Source organism: Schistocerca piceifrons, chromosome 1, assembly GCF_021461385.2.
Source record: "Schistocerca piceifrons isolate TAMUIC-IGC-003096 chromosome 1, iqSchPice1.1, whole genome shotgun sequence".
NCBI classification, from domain to species: domain Eukaryota; kingdom Metazoa; phylum Arthropoda; class Insecta; order Orthoptera; family Acrididae; genus Schistocerca; species Schistocerca piceifrons.
This window is the reverse complement of record NC_060138.1, coordinates 846,890,724-846,905,203: the sequence shown is the minus strand read 5'-3', so window position 1 is coordinate 846,905,203 and position 14,480 is coordinate 846,890,724.

The window sequence follows — 14,480 nt, the reverse complement described above, 5'->3', positions numbered from 1 at the left end:
TATGGTCTCACTTCTAGGCTTGTAGTTGATGAGCACGATACCTGTGTGATCCCAAACCAGCATAGCCACAATCTTTCTGGTGCCCAAAATTATTTTTGCTTTTTTCGGTTTTGTTGGGGATTGTGAACTATGCCATTCCATTGACTTGCACTTTATTTCTGGTGTGATATATGATATCCAAGTCTCATCACCAGTGACGATGAGATTCAAAAATTTATCACCATCACTTTTCATAGTGACTGAGAAATATTAGTGTAGTTGCTATTCATTCGGCCTGACAAAATTCGAGGAACCCACGTGGCACACACTTTTTTATAGACCACACCTACCTGAACAATCTTGTACAACACAGCTTTTAAAATGTCTGGAAAGAATGAGTGCAGTCCACCTATTGTGAAATGCCTATATGCTTAGATTTTTGTTTCAATACTTGCTTTGAGTCCATCAGCCACCACTAAGAACCAGTGTGAGCAATCTTCATTCTTTGGTCTGCCTTTAAACGTGATACACCACTTCTGATCTGACACTTCATTCATCACACTACAATAAACCTCAGTTATCTGTTTATAAATTTCAGTGGATTGGATATTTTGTGCATTTAAAAAGTGGATAACACTGTCCACTTCATATTGGAGGGATTGTCAGTTTTGTCCCCCTTTTGAAAGTCCCACAGCTAAGCAGTAAGCAAACGTATTGGATTGTAGCTGCCATCAGAATGAAGCAGATGAGTACCCAGGTCAGTGGTCAGTTTTCAGCCCTTGCATGGCGGTGTGGTCATATGTCAAAATGTAAAGTTCTTTACTTTCCGAATGACTCTTGTACTAAACTATTTTCTTCATTTATGTAAATGTATCTGTAACCCCATGGAAAAAGTAAATACTAATTGTGTTAATTAACCTTTAAACTGATCTGTTCCATGTGTTTACAACATGTCACTAATTCACTCATTAATCAGTAGATTCTTATTTGGTCTCACTTGACTATATTAATTACAGACTGTGAACTCATAATATAAGACAAATCAGTTGGATATAGTACCATAATATGTTTGACCACACATTAGAGTTTAACAGAAAAAAAAAAACTGTTAATGCGATAGTAATGTTCTATTCATTTATCTGTAGATTCATAAGTCTCAGTATTATATTCAGACACTCTTCCACAAAGGTGACTCTTCATGCTCACAGATAATAAAACATTCCCATTATTTACTTGTATATGGCACCCCATTTTTTGCATATAAGTATGAAACTGATAACAGTGAGATTTTTGGGGAAAATTTAAGTGTATATCAAAAGAATAGGGTAATGGGAAATGGAAGTTGTAGCAGATGAGAAACTCAATATCCTTAGATATAGATATTGAATCTGCAAGTGAGACTGTTTGGGCAAGACTTAGCATCACGGCTGGGCATAAAATTGTAATTGGAGCCATTTATCACCACTCAGATTCAGTTCTCCAAGCATACTGTAATCAACAGTGAAGACTTTAATCATCCAACATTCAATTGGAGAAATTATACTCGTAGTTTTGTTATTGGTGGGCATGACAAGGCATCCTGTGAAACATTACCAAATACAGTCTATGAAAACTGTCTAGAACAGATAATTTGGAACCCTACTCATGATGGAAATATATTGGATCTAATGGCAACAAATAGACCTGACTTTTTGAGGATGTTCACATTGAAACTGGTATCAGTGACCATGATATGGCTGTGACAAGAATTATTACCAAAGCACAAAGGACAACTGAATCAAGTAGAAAAATATGCATTCAATAAAGCAGATAAAAAAGCAGTAGTGTCATAATGAGGAACTTTAAAAATTTCAGCTCAGGGCAGAAGCATGTAGATTGACCATGCACTGGGTGGATATGTATCCAGTAGAAAAGTTCATAATAGCAGCAACCCTCCATGGTATACAGTCACTGTAAAGAAACTTCTAAAAGAAACAGATATTACTGCATAACAGGCAGAGAGATGCTTAATGAAATGGTTTTGGCTTTCAACAGAACAATGCATGAAGCCTTCAGTGACTACAGTAGCAGAATATTGTCAAATGATCTTTCTAAAAACCCAAAGAAATTCTGGTCTTAATAAAGGCTATTAGTGGCACCAAAAAAAGTGTCTAGTCACTCACAAATGAAACAGGAAATGAAACTGAAGGTAGCTAAGCAAAAGCTGAAATGCTTAACTCTGTTTTCAAATGTTTTTTTACACAGGAAAACCCATGAGAGTAGCCACAATTTAATCCTCGTACCACTGAAAAGATAAGTAAAATAAGTATTAGTTTCAGTGGTTTGAGAACCAGCTGATTATTGCTAAAAAGGTGCAAAGATTGGCAACTTGCTTTAAATCTTCAGAAATATAAAATTGTACACTTCACATAGACTCAGTCATGGGTAAAGCTGCTGGTAGACCTTGTTTTACTGATAGAATACAGGGGAAACTGCGAGCAGTCTTCAAAGAAGATTGCTTGCAAATCACTCCTGCAACCCATTCTAGAATATTCTACCATATCAGGTAGGACCAACAGGGGATAATGAAAGTATACAGAGATGAGCAGCACGAATGGTCATAGATTTGTTTGACCTGTGGAAGAGTGTCACAGAGATGCTGAAGAAATTGAATTAGCAGACTTTTGAAGATAGACATAAGCTATCCTGGGATAGCCTATTTACAAAGTTTCAAGCAGCAGCTTAAAATTATTACTCTAGGAATATACAACAACTTCCTATGTATCACTCACATAGGGATTGTGAGAAGATTATTAGATTAATTACAGCTCATACAGAGTCATTTAAACATTCGCTTGTCCTGCACTCGATAAATGAATGGAGCGGGAAGAAACCCTCCCAAGTGGTACACTTTGTCATGCACTTCACAGTGGTTCACAGAGTAAAGATGTAGTTGTAGATATACTCCTCTACACTGTAAAATTTCTTTTGCACTAAATAGTCTTTTTCAGAAGTTTCTATCATGCCTTATCACTCATACTGTCCCACAAATTCTTGCATAGAAACTTTTACTAGCTGCACTTATGAAAACTGAGGATGTCTTTTCAATAATTTTGTCTGTCACATTTCTCAGCTGATTTTCCTATTGTATCATATGATATGTCAATACTTTTAGATTTTGGATCGCAGTTCAGAGTGAGTCTTAGTCTTTTATTCAGAATGGTCCTCATAGTATTTCTTTGCATCACAATTTTGTTTATTACTGCTGGTGTTGCTTTCACATACAATGTTTTAATGCTGTAAGCATGATTCTACAAGGCCATGGGTACATTGTACACGGAACGTATTATAATCATGATGTGCATTCATCATCTTCATAAATATTACATTGCTTAATTTAGAGGAGATATTATCTGTATATTGTTTCAGTTTGAGCATATAGGCTAATATAATTCCCAAAAACTTTACAATGGTAACTTCTTCCAGTTTTATTTCATCTATGAATATATGTAAAAGATTTTCCTTTTCATCATTGGTGAACACCATTAATATGGTCTTCTTTAAGATTTATAATTAAGTCTTTCTGTATGAGTGACTGTATTGTGTTATTTATTAAAATAAATGTACTTCTTTCAAGTGTTTCTAGATCATTTTCTACATTCCAGCAAACAGTGTTTTTTGTATCTTCTCATTGACCTCAGTATTATTTATAAACAGACTGATGAATAGTGATCCAAGTGTGGTCAACTTACCAGTCACAAATAGTTTTGTCCCAACCATCGTGTAACATTACTGCAGGGAATGTGAGGAAATATAACTATCTGAAACTGCAAAATAGTAATGTTCACTTTGAAAACTCATTGAGTAGCCTCACCAGAAATAGGTAATAAAAAAGGTTCCACCACCAGGTAGAGAACAGGTACAGAACATGGATGTGCTTGTACCAAAAATTTAGAATGAAATTAATAAGAATGAAAATGTCAATAAGGTTCTTGCGTGATGTAAACTCAGCAGTAGAATTTAATACTCAGATTTTAGATCTTCATGTCTGCTTTCTTGCTGATATATATATATATATATATATATATATATATATATATATATATATATATATATATATATAACAAAGATGATGTGACTTACTAAACGAAAGCACTGGCAGGTCGATAGACACACAAACACACACACAAAATTCAAGCTTTCGCAACCAACGGTTGCTTCGTCAGGAAAGAGGGAAGGAGAGGGAAAGACGAAAGAATGTGGGTTTTAAGGGAGAGGGTAAGGAGTCATTCCAATGCCGGGAGCGGAAAGACTTACCTTAGGGGGAAATAAGGACGGGTATACACTCGCACACACACACACATATCCATCCACATATATACAGACACAAGCAGACATATTCAAAGGCAAAGAGTTTGGGCAGAGATGTCAGTCGAGGTGGAAGTGCAGAGGCAAAGATGATGTTGAATGACAGGTGAGGTATGAGTGGCGGCAACTTGAAATTAGCGGAGATTGAGGCCTGGTGGATAACAGGAAGAGAGGATATATTGAAGGGCAAGTTCCCATCTCCAGAGTTCGGATAGGTTGGTGTTGGTGGGAAGTATCCAGATAACCCGGACGGTGTAACACTGTGCCAAGATGTGCTGGCCGTGCACCAAGGCATGTTTAGCCACACGGTGATCCTCATTACCAACAAACACTGTCTGCCTGTGTCCATTCATGCGAATGGACAGTTTGTTGCTGGTCATTCCCACATAGAATGCGTCGCAGTGTAGGCCGGTCAGTTGGTTGATCACATGGGTGCTTTCACACGTGGCTCTGCCTTTGATCGTGTAAACCTTCCGGGTTACAGGACTGGAGTAGGTGGTGGTGGGAGGGTGCATGGGACAGGTTTTACACAGGGGGCAGTTACAAGGGCAGGAGCAAGAGGGTAGGGAACATGGTTTGGGGATTTCATAGGGATGAACTAAGAGGTTAAGAAGGTTAGGTGGATGGCGGAAAGACACTCTTGGTGGAGTGGGGAGGATTTCATGAAGGATGGATCTCATTTCAGGGCAGGATTTGAGGAAGTCGTATCCCTGCTGGAGAGCCACATTCAGAGTCTGATCCAGTCCCGGAAAGTATCCTGTCACAAGTGGGGCACTTTTGTGGTTCTTCTGTGGGAGGTTCTGGGTTTGAGGGGATGAGGAAGTGGCTCTGGTTTATTTGCTTATGTACCAGGTTGGGAGGGTAGTTGCGGGATGCGAAAGCTGTGATCAGGTTGTTGGTGTAATGGTTCAGGGATTCCGGACTGGAGCAGATTCGTTTGCCACGAAGACCTAGGCTGTAGGGAAGGGACCGTTTGATGTGGAATGGGTGGCAGCTGTCATAATGGAGGTACTGTTGCTTGTTGGTGGGTTTCATGTGGATGGACGTGTGAAGCTAGCCATTGGACAGATGGAGGTCAACGTCAAGAAAGAGGCATGGGATTTGGAGTAGGACCAGGTGAATCTGATGGAACCAAAGGAGTTGAGGTTGGAGAGGAAATTCTGGAGTTCTTCTTCACTGTAAGTCCAGATCATGAAGATGTCATCAATAAATCTGTACCGAACCTTGGGTTGGCAGGCCTGGGTGACCAAGAAGGCTTCCTCTAAGCGACCCATGAATAGGTTGGCGTATGAGGGGGCCATCCTGGTACCCATGGCTGTTCCCTTTAATTGTTGGTATGTCTGGCCTTCAAAAGTGAAGAAGTTGTGGGTCAGGATGAAGCTGGCTAAGGTAATGAGGAACGAGGTTTTAGGTGGGGTGACAGGTGATCGGCGGGAAAGGAATTGCTCCATCGCAGAGAGGCCCTGGACATGTGGAATATTTGTGTACAAGGAAGTGGCATCAATGGTTACAAGGATGGTTTCCGGAGGTAGCAGATTGGGTAAGGATTCCAGGCGTTCGAGAAAGTGGTTGGTGTCTTTGATGAAGCATGGGAGACTGCATGTAATGGGTTGAAGGTGTTGATCTACGTAGGCAGAGATACGTTCTGTGGGGGCTTGGTAACCAGCTACAATGGGGCGGCCGGGATGGATTACACCAACAACCTGATAACAGCTTTCGCATCCCGCAACTACCCTCCTGACCTGGTACATAAGCAAATAACCAGAGCCACTTCCTCATCCCCTCAAACCCAGAACCTCCCACAGAAGAACCACAAAAGTGCCCCACTTGTGACAGGATACTTTCCGGGACTGGATCAGACTCTGAATGTGGCTCTCCAGCAGGGATACGACTTCCTCAAATCCTGCCCTGAAATGAGATCCATCCTTCATGAAATCCTCCCCACTCCACCAAGAGCGTCTTTCTGCCATCCACCTAACCTTCTTAACCTCTTAGTTCATCCCTATGAAATCCCCAATCCATGTTCCCTACCCTCTGGCTCCTACCCTTGTAACTGCCCCCTGTGTAAAACCTGTCCCATGCACCCTCCCACCACCACCTACTCCAGTCCTGTAACCCAGAAGGTGTACACGATCAAAGGCGGAGCCACGTGTGAAAGCACCCACGTGGTTCACCAACTGACCTGCCTACACTGTGACGCATTCTATGTGGGAATGACCAGCAACAAACAGTCCATTCACATGAATGGACACAGGCAGACAGTGTTTGTTGGTAATGAGGATCACTGTGTGGCTAAACATGCCTTGGTGCACGGCCAGCACATCTTGGCACAGTGTTACACCATCCGGGTTATCTGGATACTTCCCACTAACACCAACCTATCCGAACTCCGGAGATGGGAACTTGCCCTTCAATATATCCTCTCTTCCCGTTATCCACCAGGCCTCAATCTCCGCTAATTTCAAGTTGCCGCCACTCATAACTTACCTGTCATTCAACATCATCTTTGCCTCTGCACTTCCGCCTCGACTGATATCTCTGCCCAAACTCTTTGCCTTTGAATATGTCTGCTTGTGTCTGTATATATGTGGATGGATATGTGTGTGTGTGTGCGAGTGTATACCCGTCCTTTTTTCTCCCTAAGGTAAGTCTTTCCGCTCCCGGCATTGGAATGACTCCTTACCCTCTCCCTTAAAACCCACATCCTTTCGTCTTTCCCTCTCCTTCCCTCTTTCCTGACGAAGCAACCGTTGGTTGCAATAGCTTGAATTTTGTGTGTGTTTTTGTGTGTCTATCGACCTGCCAGCGCTTTCGTATAGTAAGTCACATCATCTTTAATGTGACTATATATATATATATATATATATATATATATATATATATATATATATATATATATAGAAGAAGGTGTAATTAGACAAATGACAAACACTAACTTCACTTAACGAAGGTTTATCCAGTACTTACGCATACAAGAGCACGGAGTGAACTGCCTCCAACCAGAACTCATACAGTATGTATACAGCTACAGAACATTCCAGCACAATGATACTTGACATTAGTGGCTACTCCTAGAATGTACTCAAACCAAATATAGAAATTAAAATGTACAGTCCAGGTGAGTTTTGAACTCACGACCCGCCATGCAACAGTTTAGTATCATAGCCACTCCACCATGGAGACACTCAGTGTCTTTTGCGACATTGTTCCCTCCTTAAGTGAACAGCGTCTCGGTGTTACGTCGTCCAGTCCGGGAATGAGTCATCGGCCCTGCATACTCAGACTCCTGATGACCGATTCTCACCCTGGCGGTGATCTTCTTAGAACTTCTTTTGCCGCTACACTCTTTGTCACCTTTCCGCTTGTTGCCTGTCGCCGGAGCCTTGAATTTACCCTGAGTTGCAGGATCCTAATAGGGCTTCATTCTAAGGACATGGACTGTATCTCTGATCTTTTGTCATTGAAATCTTCATCATAAGTAACACCAGACCGATTTAAGGAAAGTATAATTTGAGATATATTTGCGTCCTTCTGCTCAGCAGAGGAGTCATGGAATGCAGCGAGACAGTCACTACCTTCGTCAAAGTCTTGATGGTCTTGCACAGGGTTTCTTGAGAGACAGTCAGCAAATTGGTGTTTTCTTCCACTTTTGTACACTATGGTAATGCCATACTCTTGAAGAAGTAGTGCCCACCCACCTGGTGAGTCGTCCTGTTGGATCCTTAAGACCTGTCAACCAACAAAGTGAATTATAGCCTGTAACAACTGTGAATGGTCTTGCATAGAGATACTGTCGAAATTTGCACATGGCCCAGATCATAGCAAGACATTCTCTTTCTAAAGCTGGGTAGTTTCTTTTGGCTTTTGTAAGTGTCCTAGAAGCATAGGCTATAACCATCTCTTTTCCATCCGAAATTTGCACCAGAACAGCACCGATCCCAAGCCCGCTGGCATCTGTGTGTATCTCTGTAGGTGCTCTCTCATCATACAGACCAAGTACAAGGTCAGTCGCCAGAGCTTTTCGCAGCACATCGAAAGAATCTTGTTGAGCATCGTCTCAGATAAATTTAGCATCAGCTTTTAACAACTCTTGGAGTGGCCTGGCTTTGATACAAAAGTCTTTGATAAAACGACAGTAATAAGGACATAATCCGAGGAAGCTTCTCACAGCTCTAATACTTTTAGGAATAGGAAATTCCGTTATAGATCTCACTTTTTCTGGGTCTGGCCGCACACCTTCGTTTGACACAAGGTGTCCAAGTATTTTGATTTCTTTTGCTCCTAAGGGACACTTTCTGGTATTAAGTTCCAGTCCACCTTGTTGGAGACACTTAAGAACGGCCCTCAGTATTTTTATATGTTCATCAAATGTCTCTGAGAACATTATACATCATCCGTTCAAAAGTTGCAGGTGCATTACATAAACCAAACGACGTTACCTTAAACTTATATGGGCCATCAGGGGTGATGAATGCAGTTGTGTCACGATCAGCCATATCTATTTCAATCTACCAGTATCCTGAGTACATGTCCATGGTTGAGAAAAACTTAGCCCCCTTCAGCCAATCTAATGTATCGTCGTGAAAGAGGGTAAAAGTCCATTATCTTATTAAGCTTCCAGTAACTAACACAAAAGCGCCAACTGCCATCCTTCTTCCTGATGAGGACCACTGGTGACGACCACGGGCTCTGCGAAGGCTGAATGATGTCATTCTTCATCATTTTCTCCACCTTGTTGCGAATTATTCGACGTTTTGATGCTGTCACACGGTATGCTCTCTGGCTTATTGGTTTGTGGTCTCCAGTGCTAATTCGGTGCTTCACTGTCGATTTGTCTAATTTGCTCTTCACCTGTGGATTGAAGCATTCAGAGAACTCTTGAAGAATGGCAAGTAGCTTCTTCTGTTGTTCCTTAGTGAGATCTGCTGGTAGTCGCGCTAGAAGATCTTGTCTCGTAGTGGTAGTGCTAATTTCACCCACAGACTCGGCATGGGAGGTTTCTGTGATGCTCAACTGTTCTTCAATTAACAGCTCAGCGTTTGCTACCCACATGTGTCTTGGAAGGATCTGCAGTTCTCAGCGACAGTTAACTATCCACAATTCACCGAATCCATTCTTAAACGAGACGACAGAGGCTGGGATGACCAAGTTATTCTTCAGTGGTATGCTTCTCTTACATTCCACTACAAGATCCATGGCATGACACGTGACAGTTACCTTTCTAGCACTGACTGCAGGAATGATCACTTCATCCAACACACAAAGTCTCCACACACTCGGATGCGCATCTTCCTGTCCACAGTATCTCATCTTGTCTTGCATTATCTTCGAGCAACCACAATCTATAATTGCCTGAGAAGCTTTCAAAAAGTCCCATCTGAGAATGACGTCATGACTTGACTCTTGTAAGACGATGATTTCTAAGGGCTGTGTATGGCCGCTTATATCCACACGAATGGTACATCTTCGTGTAGACTTCATATAGTTCCCATTTGCCACCTTCAGCAGAGATGTTAAGTGTCGAGGAATACGGTTTTCTGCAACTGGCGACAGTACCTCTCCGAAATGACTGAATATGGTGCTCCAGAGTCCACAAGAGCTTGGACTGGTCGGCCATCCAAGAGGATATCGACGTAGGTTTCCTATCATTTATGTAGTGATCGATGGCGGAGGATTTTTCTCTTCGGCAGCCTCACCTCCACGGAAGTTCACACCTTTTAGTTTTCCAGGTTGCGGTGGCTAGGATATCGGCTGGAGCTTCTAAACGGCGTTGGAGACCTTGATTGGCGTGTTGGGGAGCGTCCTCTCCAGTGGCTAGCTTGCGGTGATGGTGACCTACGTCGTCGTGCACCCCCATCTTCTTGTTCATCTTTGTCATCCCAGAGTTGGCGTCGGCTGAGATCAGTCTGCTGTCTTCTGGCGCTGGCGTCATCAAATATCCGCCGCCTTTCTCCCGGTCGTCCACAGTGGAAACATACTGGTTGGTTATCCTGGGTCCTCCAGATGTCAGCCTTCCTTGGTGCCCAAACAGGTTCCTCATGCGGCATTGTTGGAACGTAAGTCCACCTGGGTCTCAACTTTTTCACCATCTTAAAGGGAAATGAAGGACGACAGATGGGGTTCAATGTCTGTTCCACTTCCTCCCTTATGACGTCTTGAAGCGTCTCTCATTTTTTGCTCACCGTGGAATCCAAGTGCCTTCTGAACTTCCTCTCTCACTATCTGACGAAGAACACTTGTGAAATCAGTTGCTTCCTCCATCACAGACATCGATACGACGTTTGGAAGCCGTTCAAACTTCTTGCGTGCAACTCTTTTTTGATGCATTGTCTCGATATACTGGCACAATTTTATGAAGTTGTCTGCTGTCGAAACCTCCTTCAGGGGTAGGGATTGATACATGTCCTTAGCAATACTACCCTTCATGAGATGTGCAACCTTATCTTCCTCCTGCATTCTAGGATCCACTTTTTTACACAGCTCCAAGACGTCTTGAATGTAGGATGCTGTAGTTTCTCCTGGACGCTGTGCCGTGCACTTCAGTTTATCTTCAGCCTTGCATTTCTGTCGTTGTGAGTCGCCAAAATACTTGCGCAGTTCCACCTGGAATACTTCCCAGTTTGTGAACTTCTCTTCATTGTTCTCATACCATTGCTTGGATGCCCTCCAAGTAGAAAAATACGTTAACCAAACACAAGGTGTCATCCCATTTGTTAAATTTGGCTATGCGCTCATATACCTTCAGCCACTTGTTTGGATCTTGACCATTGTCACCAGAGAACCCAGAATAATGTCTCATGTGGTGGCACACAGTTGCTGTCATCGTAACGTCCTCTTCTTCTTCCGTCTCCGATAGATTGCGATCTGTTGAATGTGGCTCGAACTCGGGTTTATCGCCATGTAAACGGCGGCTCTGTCGTGGCCTGATGGGAACCACTGTGTCGTCGATAATGTGCGCTATCACAAGTTCCAATACCCAGCGCCTTCACCAGAATAATGTCACGTAGAAGAAGGTGTAATTAGACGAATGACGAACACTAACTTCACTTAACGAAGATTTATTCAGCACTTGCACATACAAGAGCGTGGAGCGAACTGCCTCTGGCCAGAACTCATTCAGTGTATATACAGCAACAGAACATTCCAGTACAATGATACTTGACATTTGTGGATACTTCTAGAATGTACTCGAACCGAATATAGAAATATATACCAAACGGGAAAGCGCTGGTAGATAGGCACAATAAAAAAAACACACAAACACACACACAAAATTTCAAGCTTTTGCAACCAACGGTTGCTTCGTCAGGAAAGAGGGGAGGAGAGGGAAAGACGAAAGGATGTGGATTTTAAGGGAGAGGGTAAGGAGTCATTCCAATCCCGGGAGCGGAAAGACTTACCTTAGGGGGAAAAAAGGACAGGTATACACTCGCACACACACATATCGATTCACACATATACAGACACAAGTAGACATATCATGTCTGCTTGTGTCTGTATATGTGCGGATGGGTATGTGTGTGTGTGTGTGTGTGTGTGTGTGTGCGCGCGCGCGCGAGTGTATACCTGTCTGCTTGTGTCTGTATATGTGTGGATGGATATGTGTCTGTGTGTGTGTGTGTGTGTGTGTGTGTGTGTGTGTGTGTGTGAGTTTATACCTGTCCTTTTTTCCCCCTAAGGTAAGTCTTTCCGCTCTCGGGATTGGAATGACTCCTTACCCTCTCCCTTAAAACCCACACATTTCATCTTTCCCTCTCCTTCCCTCTTTACAAAATCCTGGGGGGTCTTTCACAATGTACCTACACAACTGCCCCCACACTGTACGTAGACATGGTATGGGGAAGTACCGTCTTTTTTTTTTTTTTTTTTTTTTAATCATATACCCATTCACAGTTGCCGATAGGGCTCAATGCCCTTTATTTGTCAACGTCTCTACAAGAAATTAAAAGATTATACACATAATATGATAGTCCATTACATATTTGAATTTAGCACGCTGTTAATAACATTCATTTTGCTTGAGCCTCACTGCCGGAATTCGCGATAGTGCAATGCCAGATATGACGGGTAAGAACTAGTCGCTAACATTCAACATGTTAGCTGCTACCATCACATGTGCGTGCACTCGTTTTCTTCATGTTGATTTCACATTTAGTGTCACACTTTCACCTGAGTTTTACATATTGAAGAATTGCCGTAGCGTTTGTCTTCATTTTGGGTGCAGTGAGTGTGTGCTTATTGTTCAAAATCTGACACTTTGACCGAAGATCTCCATTTTTACAGCCCAGCTATTGTTATTACCCATCATACTCGCATTTTCAACGGAGAGAACACTGGCCAACAGCATCCATTGACAAGGTAAGTACAGGCTCAAACAACTATAGTTCATTTATTAATGTATCAAGCATTGTGAGCCACAATACTCAGAAATTATTTCATTGCACACGCATATTAATGTCACCACACTCGACGGCCCAGTTGGTGAAAGATACATATAGCCGTCCAAAACATTGTATAAATTGCTTGTCTATAAAGCTCATTTCTCCACATGGAGTTTGGTTTTCAATGCAAATTCATACAAGTATTGAGTTACAACAATATACGCAACATGATAGCTTATACCTATGGCTGACATTCCATCCTTCACTTATACTATGAAAGTAAATTTCTTAAGCTTTTAAATAAATAAAAAAAAGAGAAAGAAAGAAAAAGAAAAAAGCACTCAGTCTTCAGGCCACGAGTGGCCTACCGGGACCATCCGACCACCGTGTCATCCTCAGTGGAGGATGCGGATAGAAGGGGCATGGGGTCAGCACACCACTCTACCGGTCGTTAAAATGGTATTCTTGACTGAAGCCGGTACTATTCGGTCGAGTAGCTCCTCAATTGGCATCATCAGGCTGAGTGCACCCCGAAAAAATGGCAACAGCGCATGGTGGCCTGGATGGTCATCCATCCAAGTGCCGACCATGCCCAACAGCGCTTGACTTTGGTGATCTCACGGGAACCACTGTGGCAAGGCTGTTTCCCTGCTTAAGCTTTAAAACGTAATAAAATTTCCATTAACTGGGTTCTGTTACTACAGTTTGTTTGTTAGTTTTAATTTATCCTCATTGTTAGGTAATGGGCGAGTTGTGGCGCCCTGAAAATATTCTAAGTTCGGAGTTGGCGTGGTCACACAGGCTGCTGTGCAAGCTGGGACTCCTCAGCGACCGCATGGCGCCGTATGTTAGCCAGAGCAAGAAGGGTAGCCCCAGCGTGCGGTCCTGGCTGACCACGTGGCTGGCAGTACCATGTTAATGCAGTGTCACAGAATGGGCTTTGTGTCAATGAAGCAGATTTGTATGCCACGGAGTGCCAAAGATGGCGGACTTTGTGAAATCACATTACACAGCTTGCATAGAAATTAATAATAGCCAGAGGAATCATGATACCTTAAAAATAAACATGTACATTACCATTATTTGCATGACGATTCTGATGGTGTAATCAGATTTTCAATATATTTATTAGTTTAAAGTTTAGTATTGTAGTGTTGCAGAATAGTAAAGAGTTGGAAAAGTGGAATATTGTCAAAGTTTCGTTGCCTATGCCGAGAGCCAGAGGCAGTAGGTTAGCCATGAGGTAAGAGGATTGCACATATATCAGAATGTGTTGTCACGTAGGGGCAGTGGCCTGGTTACACACAACAGACGAGAGAGAATTGCTTAGCACGCGGGTTTGTATTGGACGGAGACTTTCGTAGAGTGCAAGACAGAAGTATAGCGTCAGCTGTACTGCATTTCACAACTTCGCGTAAGTCTGTCGTAACAACACATAACTCTGTTGCAAGAACACCTAAGGGGCGGAATCAGCAGTATAAGTGGAACGAATGCGTTCATTACAAACGAGCATGACGTCAGGACGTCGCTCGTGCTTCCTTTAAATACGCCAGCTTTGATAGCAACAAGGCACTCGCAGTTAGATGCGTACTGAGTTGCTGCGTAGCACTCAGCTCTGTGATCAACATGTTAATCTTTATTAAGGAGATGTTGCAGTAAGGGCGCCCCATCCAGCAGCAGACGTGAGGGGACAGTACCAGCTATGGTCCTCTCTGCTGCTGCTGTCAATCATCAACCTCGGATTAGCAGACATTGCGACAGACTCGCTCGCCG